The sequence below is a fragment of the Lepus europaeus genome, chromosome 4 (assembly GCF_033115175.1).
Source record: "Lepus europaeus isolate LE1 chromosome 4, mLepTim1.pri, whole genome shotgun sequence".
NCBI lineage: Eukaryota > Metazoa > Chordata > Mammalia > Lagomorpha > Leporidae > Lepus > Lepus europaeus.
In genome coordinates this window covers 78,613,459-78,621,370 of record NC_084830.1, presented here as the reverse complement: position 1 = coordinate 78,621,370, position 7,912 = coordinate 78,613,459, and the positions used below count along the sequence as shown (strand labels likewise).

The window sequence follows — 7,912 nt, the reverse complement described above, 5'->3', positions numbered from 1 at the left end:
AGTAATTTTATAAATCAGGTAGAAGAATTATAAGCAGAAAATGCATTTATATGGTCTTTTTGTATATCTATGTAGTTATCTTTACAATGATCTTTATTTATTGTCTGAAATTCTTTCATTTGGATTTGAAGAACTTCTCCAGTATTCCTTATAGGGCAGGTTTGTTTGCAAGCACTCTCTTAATTTTATTTATCTTAAATATTTTTATTTTACTATATTTTTGAAGTAATATTTTTCTGAATATAGAACTTAGGCTGACATTACTATGAATATATCATCTAACCATCCCTAGTTTCCATGCTTTTTAATGCTTTATTTTTTTATTTTAAGCCCTGCAAAAGCGAGGCCCTCAAAAAATTGGGTAACGACTCAGAATTGTTCCTCTCCACGGAAATCTTTAGTAAAAGGCGAAAGATTTATATGATCTGAAGAAAAACCAGAGTATTTTAATGCTTTATTTTTTTAAATCTTTTATCTAATGAATATAAATTTCCAGTGTACAGCTTATGGATTACAATGGCTTCCCCCCTGCATAACTTCCCTCCCACCCGCAACCCTCCCCTTTCCCGCTCCTCTCCCCTTCCATTCACATCAAGATTCGTTTTCAATTCTCTTTATATACAGAAGATCAGTTTAGTATGTATAAAGATTTCAACAGTTTGCCCTCACATAGCAACACAAAATGAAAAAATACTGTTGGAGTACTAGTTATAGTTAATGCTTTATTTTTTATGTTAATGTGATATTAATACAAAGAGAACACATTCAGTATAGTTCATCGATTCGACTCAAAGAATATAAAGATATCCTTTTCCTCCTTACCTCCTTCATTCCCACTCTCCCTCCCTCTCTCTCTCTCCTTCTCTTTCTTTCTTTCTTCATTTTGAGATAGCATATTTTTATTTTATATTATAGTTAAAGGTTTAATGCTCCACAAAATAAAGTGTTTAACAAGTGAAAAGTAAAATGACTGAATTCAGCAGGAATCTAGGCAAGGACTACAAACAATAATCAAATAAAAATTTGAGCATTTCACTCATATACAGTAAATTTAAAAATAATCATAGATCATTAAATTCATAATAATATGTCATGCTTAATCATTTATTTAACAAATATATAAAGCAAAGTTTGACAAAACTATATCTACAGCAATACTGATACAAATAGGCATGTCTTTCTTTTTTGTTTTTACTTTCTTTCTTTTTAAATTTTAGATACCACATATAATAAAAAACATGCAGTGTTTGTCTTTCTGTGTCCAGCTTATTTCAATCAACATAATGTTCTCTGGTTACATCCATTTTGCAACAAATGGTAGAATTTCATTCTTTTTATAGCTCAATAATACTCTATTGTGTACATACACATTTTCTTTATCTGTTCCTCTGATGATGGACATCTTGGTTGATTCCATATTTTGGCTATTGTGAAAAGAATAGCTATAAACATGATGATGCAGGTATCTCTTTGATACAGTGTGTTCATGGCTTTTGGGTATACGCATTCTAGTGGGGTTGCTGGATCTTATGGCAGGTCTATCTCTAGTTTTTAAGAAATCTCCACAGTTTTTCACAGTGGCTGCACTAAATTACTTTTCTACCAACAGTGTGTAAAAGTTCCCCTTTCTCCACATTCTTGCTAGCATTTGTTCTCTCTGTCCTTTGGATAATAACCATTTTGACAGGGCTGAGGTGTTATTTCATTGGGGTTTTGAGTTGCATTTCCCTGATGACTAGTGATGCCAAGCATTTTTTCTTATATTTGTTGGTCATTTGTATGACTTCTCTTAAGAACTGTCCATTGAGGTTCTTTGCCCACTTCTGGATTGTTTTGTTGTTGTTCTTGTTGAGTTTTTTTTTTCAGTTGCTGATATATTCTGAATATTAATCCTTTTCCAGATGGGTAACTGCAAATATTTTCCCATTCTGTTAGACTGTCTTTTCACTCCATTGATCCTTTCTTTCCTTCGCTGTACAGAAGTTTCTGAGTTTAACAAGACAAAGATGTCCATCTTGACCATTCTTATTCAATATGGTACTGGAAATAATCTCAAGAGCAATTAGTGAGGAGAAAGAAATAAAGGGCTCAAAACTGGAAAGGAAGAAGTCAAAATGTTCATGTTTGCAGATGACATGATATTGTACATGGAAAAACCTAAATACTCCAACAAAAGTCTGTTAAAACAGATAAACCAATCCAGTAAAGTTACAGATTACAAAATAAACATGTAAAAACCAGTAGCTTTTTATGTATGCTAATGATGAACTCAAGAAAGAATTCCCAGTCACAATAGCCACGAAAAAATCAAATATTTTGGAATAAATATAACCAAAGAAATGAAAAATCTCTACAATGAAACTTAGAAAATACTGATGAAAGAAATCAGCAAAGGGATTGGTGCTGTGGCACAGAAGGCCTTGTGCCAGCATCCTGTATGGGCACTGGTTCAAGTCCCAGCTGCTCCTCTTCCAATCCAGTTCCCTGTTAATGGCCTGGAAAAAGAAGTAGAAGATGGCCCAAGCACTGTCACCCACCTTGAAGACTCGGAAGAGTCTCCTGGCTGCTGGCTTCAGCCTGGTCTAACACTGTTTTTGCACGAATTTAGAGAATAAACCAGTGAATGGAAGAGCTCTCTCTGTCTCTCCTTCTTTCTTTGTAACTCTGCCTTTCAAATAAATAAATAAATAAATCTTTTTAAAAAAAGAAATTAGCAAGGACACAAAAAAAAGGGACAGATATTCCTTGCTCATGAAATGGGGGAAAAAAGTTCATTAAAATATTGATACTACCTAAAGGCATCTATAGATTCAATGCAATCCCCATCAAAATACTTATGACATTATTTACAGAATTAGAAAAAAAAAGTCCTAAGGCCAGCCCTGTGGCACAGCCAGTTAAAGCCACAGCCTGTAGCTCCAGAATCCCATATGGATGCTGGTTCGAGACCCAGCCGCTCCACTTCTGATCCAGCTCTCTGCTGGTGTGCCTGAGAAAGCTGCAGAGGATGGTCCAGGTCTTTGGGACCCTGCACCCACATTGGGTACCTGGAGGAGGCTCCAGGATCTTGGGTTCATACTGGCCCAGATCCAGCCATTGTGGTCATTTAGAGAGTGAACCAACTCATGGAAGATCTCTCTCTCTCTCTCTCTGCTTCTCCCTTTTCCTTCTCTATCTATAACTCTGCCTTTCAAATAAATAAGTAAATCTTTAGGAAAAAAGAAAGAAAGAAAAGGAAAAAAACAATCCTCAAATTCATATGTTCTTACAAAAGACCCAGAATAGCCGAAGTCATGTTGAGCAAAAACTGCAACAACAAACAAAAAAATGAGCTGGAGGCCTCACTACCTGACTTCAAAGTATTCTACAAAGCCATAGCAATTAAAACTGCAGAGCACTGGTATAAAAACTGTCACATAGATCATTGGAACAGAATAGACAGTCTGAAATTAACACATGTACTATATTCAACTTGTTTTTGACAAAACTGTCTAGACCATTTATTGGAATAAGAATAATGTCTTCAATAAATGTGCTGGCAAAATTGGATACATGTAAAGAAGAATGAAATTAGATACATACCTCTCACCATATACAAAAATCAATTTAAGATAGATCAAAGACTTAAATTCAAGACATGAGACTGAAGTTTATGGAAGAAAGTGTAGGAGAAACACCTCAAGACACTGTTGTTTGTGATGACTTCTTTGCTAAGACCCCAAAGCACAGGCAAACAAAACAAAGCTAGATTAATAGTTTCTGTGAGTTCTCATAAGAAAACAGCTGATAAGCCGGCGCCGCGGCTCACTAGGCTAATCCTCCGCCTTGCGGCGCCGGCACACCGGGTTCTAGTCCCGGTCAGGGCACCGATCCTGTCTCGGTTGCCCCTCTTCCAGGCCAGCTCTCTGCTGTGGCCAGGGAGTGCAGTGGAGGATGGCCCAAGTCCTTGGGCCCTGCACCCCATGGGAGACCAGGAGAAGCACCTGGCTCCTGCCATCGGAACAGCGCGGCGCGCCGGCCGCAGCGCGCCTACCGCGGCGGCCATTGGAGGGTGAACCAACGGCAAAAAGGAAGACCTTTCTCTCTGTCTCTCTCTCTACTGTCCACTCTGCCTGTCCAAAAAAAAAAAAAAAAAAGAAAAGAAAACAGCTGATAATATCAAGGATATCTTATACTTGAGGAATCATTTGTCTCTTAGTGCTTTCATGATGGTCTCTTTTTCTTTGGTTTTCAAAACTTTGATTATGATGTGTTCTAGGAGTGAATACATTTGAATTTATTCTATGTTATTGAGCTCACATGTCAAGCTTACAGACATAAATTCAAGTGTACTAATATTTTTCATCAAATTTGGAAGTTTTTAGTCACTATGTCTTCAAATTTTTTTTATTCCTTTCTATTTCTCTGCGCTTCTGGAGTTCTCATTGTATGTGTGTTCGTATGTTTGGTGGTATTCCACAAATCTCTGAGGCCTTGTTCATTTTCCTTCATTCCTTTTCTTTCTGTTCCTGAAAATTGGAAGCCTAATGTAACCTATCTCCATATTCTCTAATTCTGTCTCCTCAAGTCTTCTGTTGAGAATTGGTAGTGAATTTTTACTTCAGTTTTTATATTTCTCCATTGAGGTTCTGATTTTATCATTTCCCTCACTGTATTGATACCCTCTATTTAGTGAGATACCAGTCTTACTTTTCCTTGATTCTTCAGACTTGGAAAATTTTAGTTATTTAAACACATTTAAAACAACTGATTTAAAGTTTTTATCTGGGGGCGGCACCATGGCAAAGTGCTTAAGCTGCTGCCTGCAGTGCCAGCATCCCATATAGGCGCTGGTCCGAGTCCCAGTTGCTCCTCTTCCGGTCCAGCTCTTTTATTTTTGTGCTTTTTTTATTATTTTTTATTATTGTGCTTTTAAACACAATAATAACTTTGCAGGCTAGATAAGATTAATGCAACTTAAAACAACATATGACTTTCCTTTTTTTTAACTTTTATTTAATGAATATAAATTTCCAAAGTACAGCTTATGGATCACAATGGTTTCCCCCCCATAACTTCTCTCCCACCCACAACCCTCCCCTCTCCCGCTCCTTCTCCCACACCATTCACATCAAGATTCATTTTCAATTATCTTTATATACAGATGATCAATTTAGTATATATTAAGTAAATATTTCAACAGTTTGCACCCACACAGAAACACAAAGTGAAAAATACTGTTTGAGTGCTAGTTATAGCATTAATTCACAATGTACAGCACATTAAAGACAGAGATCCTACATGAGGAGTAAGTGAACAGTGACTCCTGTTGTTGATTAACAAATTGACACTCTTGTTTATGGCATCAGTAATCACCCAAGGCTCTTGTCATGAGTTGCCAAGGCTATGGAGGCCTTTTGAGTTCTCTGACTCTGATCATATTTAGACAAAGTCATAGTCAAAGTGGAAGTTCTCTCCTCCCTTCAGAGAAAGGTACCTCCTTCTTTGATGACCTGTTCTTTCCACTGGGATCTCACTCACAGAGATCTTTCATTTAGGTCTTCTTTTTTTTTTTTTTTTTTTTTTTCGCCAGAGTGTCTTGGCTTTCCATGCCTGAAATACTCTCATGGGCTTTTCAGCTGGATCCGAATGCCTTAAGGGATGATTCTGAGGCCAGAGTGCTGTTTAGGACATCTGCCATTCTATGAGTCTGCTGTGTATCCCATTTCCCATGTTGGATCATTCTCTCCCTTTTTGATTCTGTCAGTTAGTATTTGCAGACACTAGTCTTGTTTATGTGATCCCTTTGACTCTTAGTCCTATCATTATGATCAATTGTGAACAGAAATTGATCACTTGGACTAGTGAGATGGCATTGGTACATGCCACCTTGATGGGATTGAATTGGAATCCCCTGGCAACATACAACTTTCAGTTAAATTAAAAGTATACCAGGAAAGGCCAGCTCTAAAAAATGATTTTAAATAATAGTAATTAAACTAAATCCAACATTATTTTCCTCAATCTACTGTGGCCTGGGAAAGCAGTAGAAGATGGCCCAAGTCCTTGGGCCCCTCTGCCCACATGGGAGACCCGAAAGAAGTTCCTATCTCCTTGCTTTGGATCAGCACAGTTCCGCCATTGCAGCCAGTTGGGGAGTGAACCAGCGGATGGAAGATCTCTCTCTCTCTCTCTGCCTTTCCCTCTTTCTTTGTGTAACTCTGACTTTCAAATACTAAAGTTTTTATCTAATGAGTTCAGAATTCGATTTTCCTCTGGAATAATTTACATTGATTTTTCCATGGACTTCACTAAGAGCCTGAGAAAACTTCATTTGCACAAGATAACATTACTAATGTTAATTTTATTTAAGCCAACTACTAACAAAAATGTATCAGATGTTGAAATAATACAGGTTAGAAAAGTTATGCCTATTTGCACCAAACATACTCTTCAAGTGTGAACATTCTTGAAATAACACAATGCTCTTCAGCAGCAAGGAGTAGAAAATGTTTATGCAGCGTTGTACATTTGCAAAATCAGGCACATTCAGAGTTTTATTTTCTAATCCACATAGTCCTTACACTATAGCTTATAAAAGCATTCCAAGGAAGATCCCTAGCTCTGAATGCAGCCTACCAGAAACTCAATAGTATTGCTGTTAAACACAATAATAACGTTGCAGGCTAGATAAGATTAATGCAACTGAAAACAACATATGACTTTCAGTTAAATTAAAAGTATACCAGGAAAGGCCAGCTCTAAAGAATGATTTTAAATAATAGTAATTAAACTAAATTCACCATTATTTTCCCCAATCAACACAAATGGAACCAGAAGAAAGGAAAGAAGAAATAATTTTTGTTTTGGTTCTCCTAAGAAACTCATAAGGAAAAATTTTTGTGGTTACCCCTTCTCCTACCCAAAAAGATAGTCCTCAGAACATATGTTAAAAAAGAACATGTACTGGGGTCAGTGCTGTGGTGTAGTGTGTAAAGCCAGCACCAGCTCAAGTCTTGGCTGCTCCACTTCTGATCCATCTCCCTCCAGCTCATGGGAAAACAACAGATTATCCAAGTTCTTGGGCCCCTGCACCCATGTAGGAGAGCCAGAAGAATCTCCAGTCTCCTGGCTTCAGATTGGCCCAACTCCAGCCATGGAGACCATTTCAAGAGTGAACCAGTGGATGGAAGACCTCTCTCTTCCTGTCTGCCTGTGCCTCTCTAACTCTGCCTTTCAAATAAATAAATCAATCTTTAAAAAAAAATAAAGAACACGTAAAAGAGAATCATGGAGCCTGGCATTGTTGTGCAACAGGTTAAGCCACTGCTTGTGATACCAGCATCCATATTGGAGTGCTAGTTTGAGTCCCAGCTGCTCCACTTCTGATTCAGCTTCCTGTTAATGGCCCCAGTATTTGGACCACTGACACCTATGTAGGAGACATGGTTGGAGTTCCTGGCTCCTGGCTTCAGCCAGGCCCAGCCCCTGTCTCTTTCTTTCTTACTCTGTCTCTCATCCCTCCTGTAACTTTCACTCTTTCAAATAAATATATAAATAAATGATATTTTTTAAAAAGAGTATTATATTACAGGGAAGAAAGCAAAATATTTAGTGGCTTTTCAGAAGTATAAGAATCCAATCCTGGGGCTGACATTGTGTGGCAGCAACTTAAGCTTCTGCTTGCAATGCCATTATCCCATACTGGAGCACTAGGTCAAGACCCAGATACTCCACTTCTGATCCAGCATCCTCATAACATGCCTGGGAAGGCAGCAGATGACAGTTCAGGGACTTGGGTCCCTGTCATCAATGTGGGAGATCCAGATGGAATTCCTGACTCCTAGCTTCAGCCTGCCCCAGCCCTGGCTGCTGCAGCCATTTGCTGAGTGAACCAGCAGGTGGAAGACCTCTCTCTCTCTCTCTTCCTCTT

General features: G+C 38.0%; 1 non-coding gene across 1 annotated transcript; it reads right to left on the bottom strand.

Annotated features, from left to right (window-relative positions):
* Nucleotides 1–328: 328 nt before the first annotated feature.
* Nucleotides 329–445, bottom strand: LOC133758910 (U5 spliceosomal RNA). Its single transcript, XR_009865816.1, has one exon. It is a non-coding gene; the product is annotated as a U5 spliceosomal RNA (small nuclear RNA).
* Nucleotides 446–7,912: the final 7,467 nt, after the last annotated feature.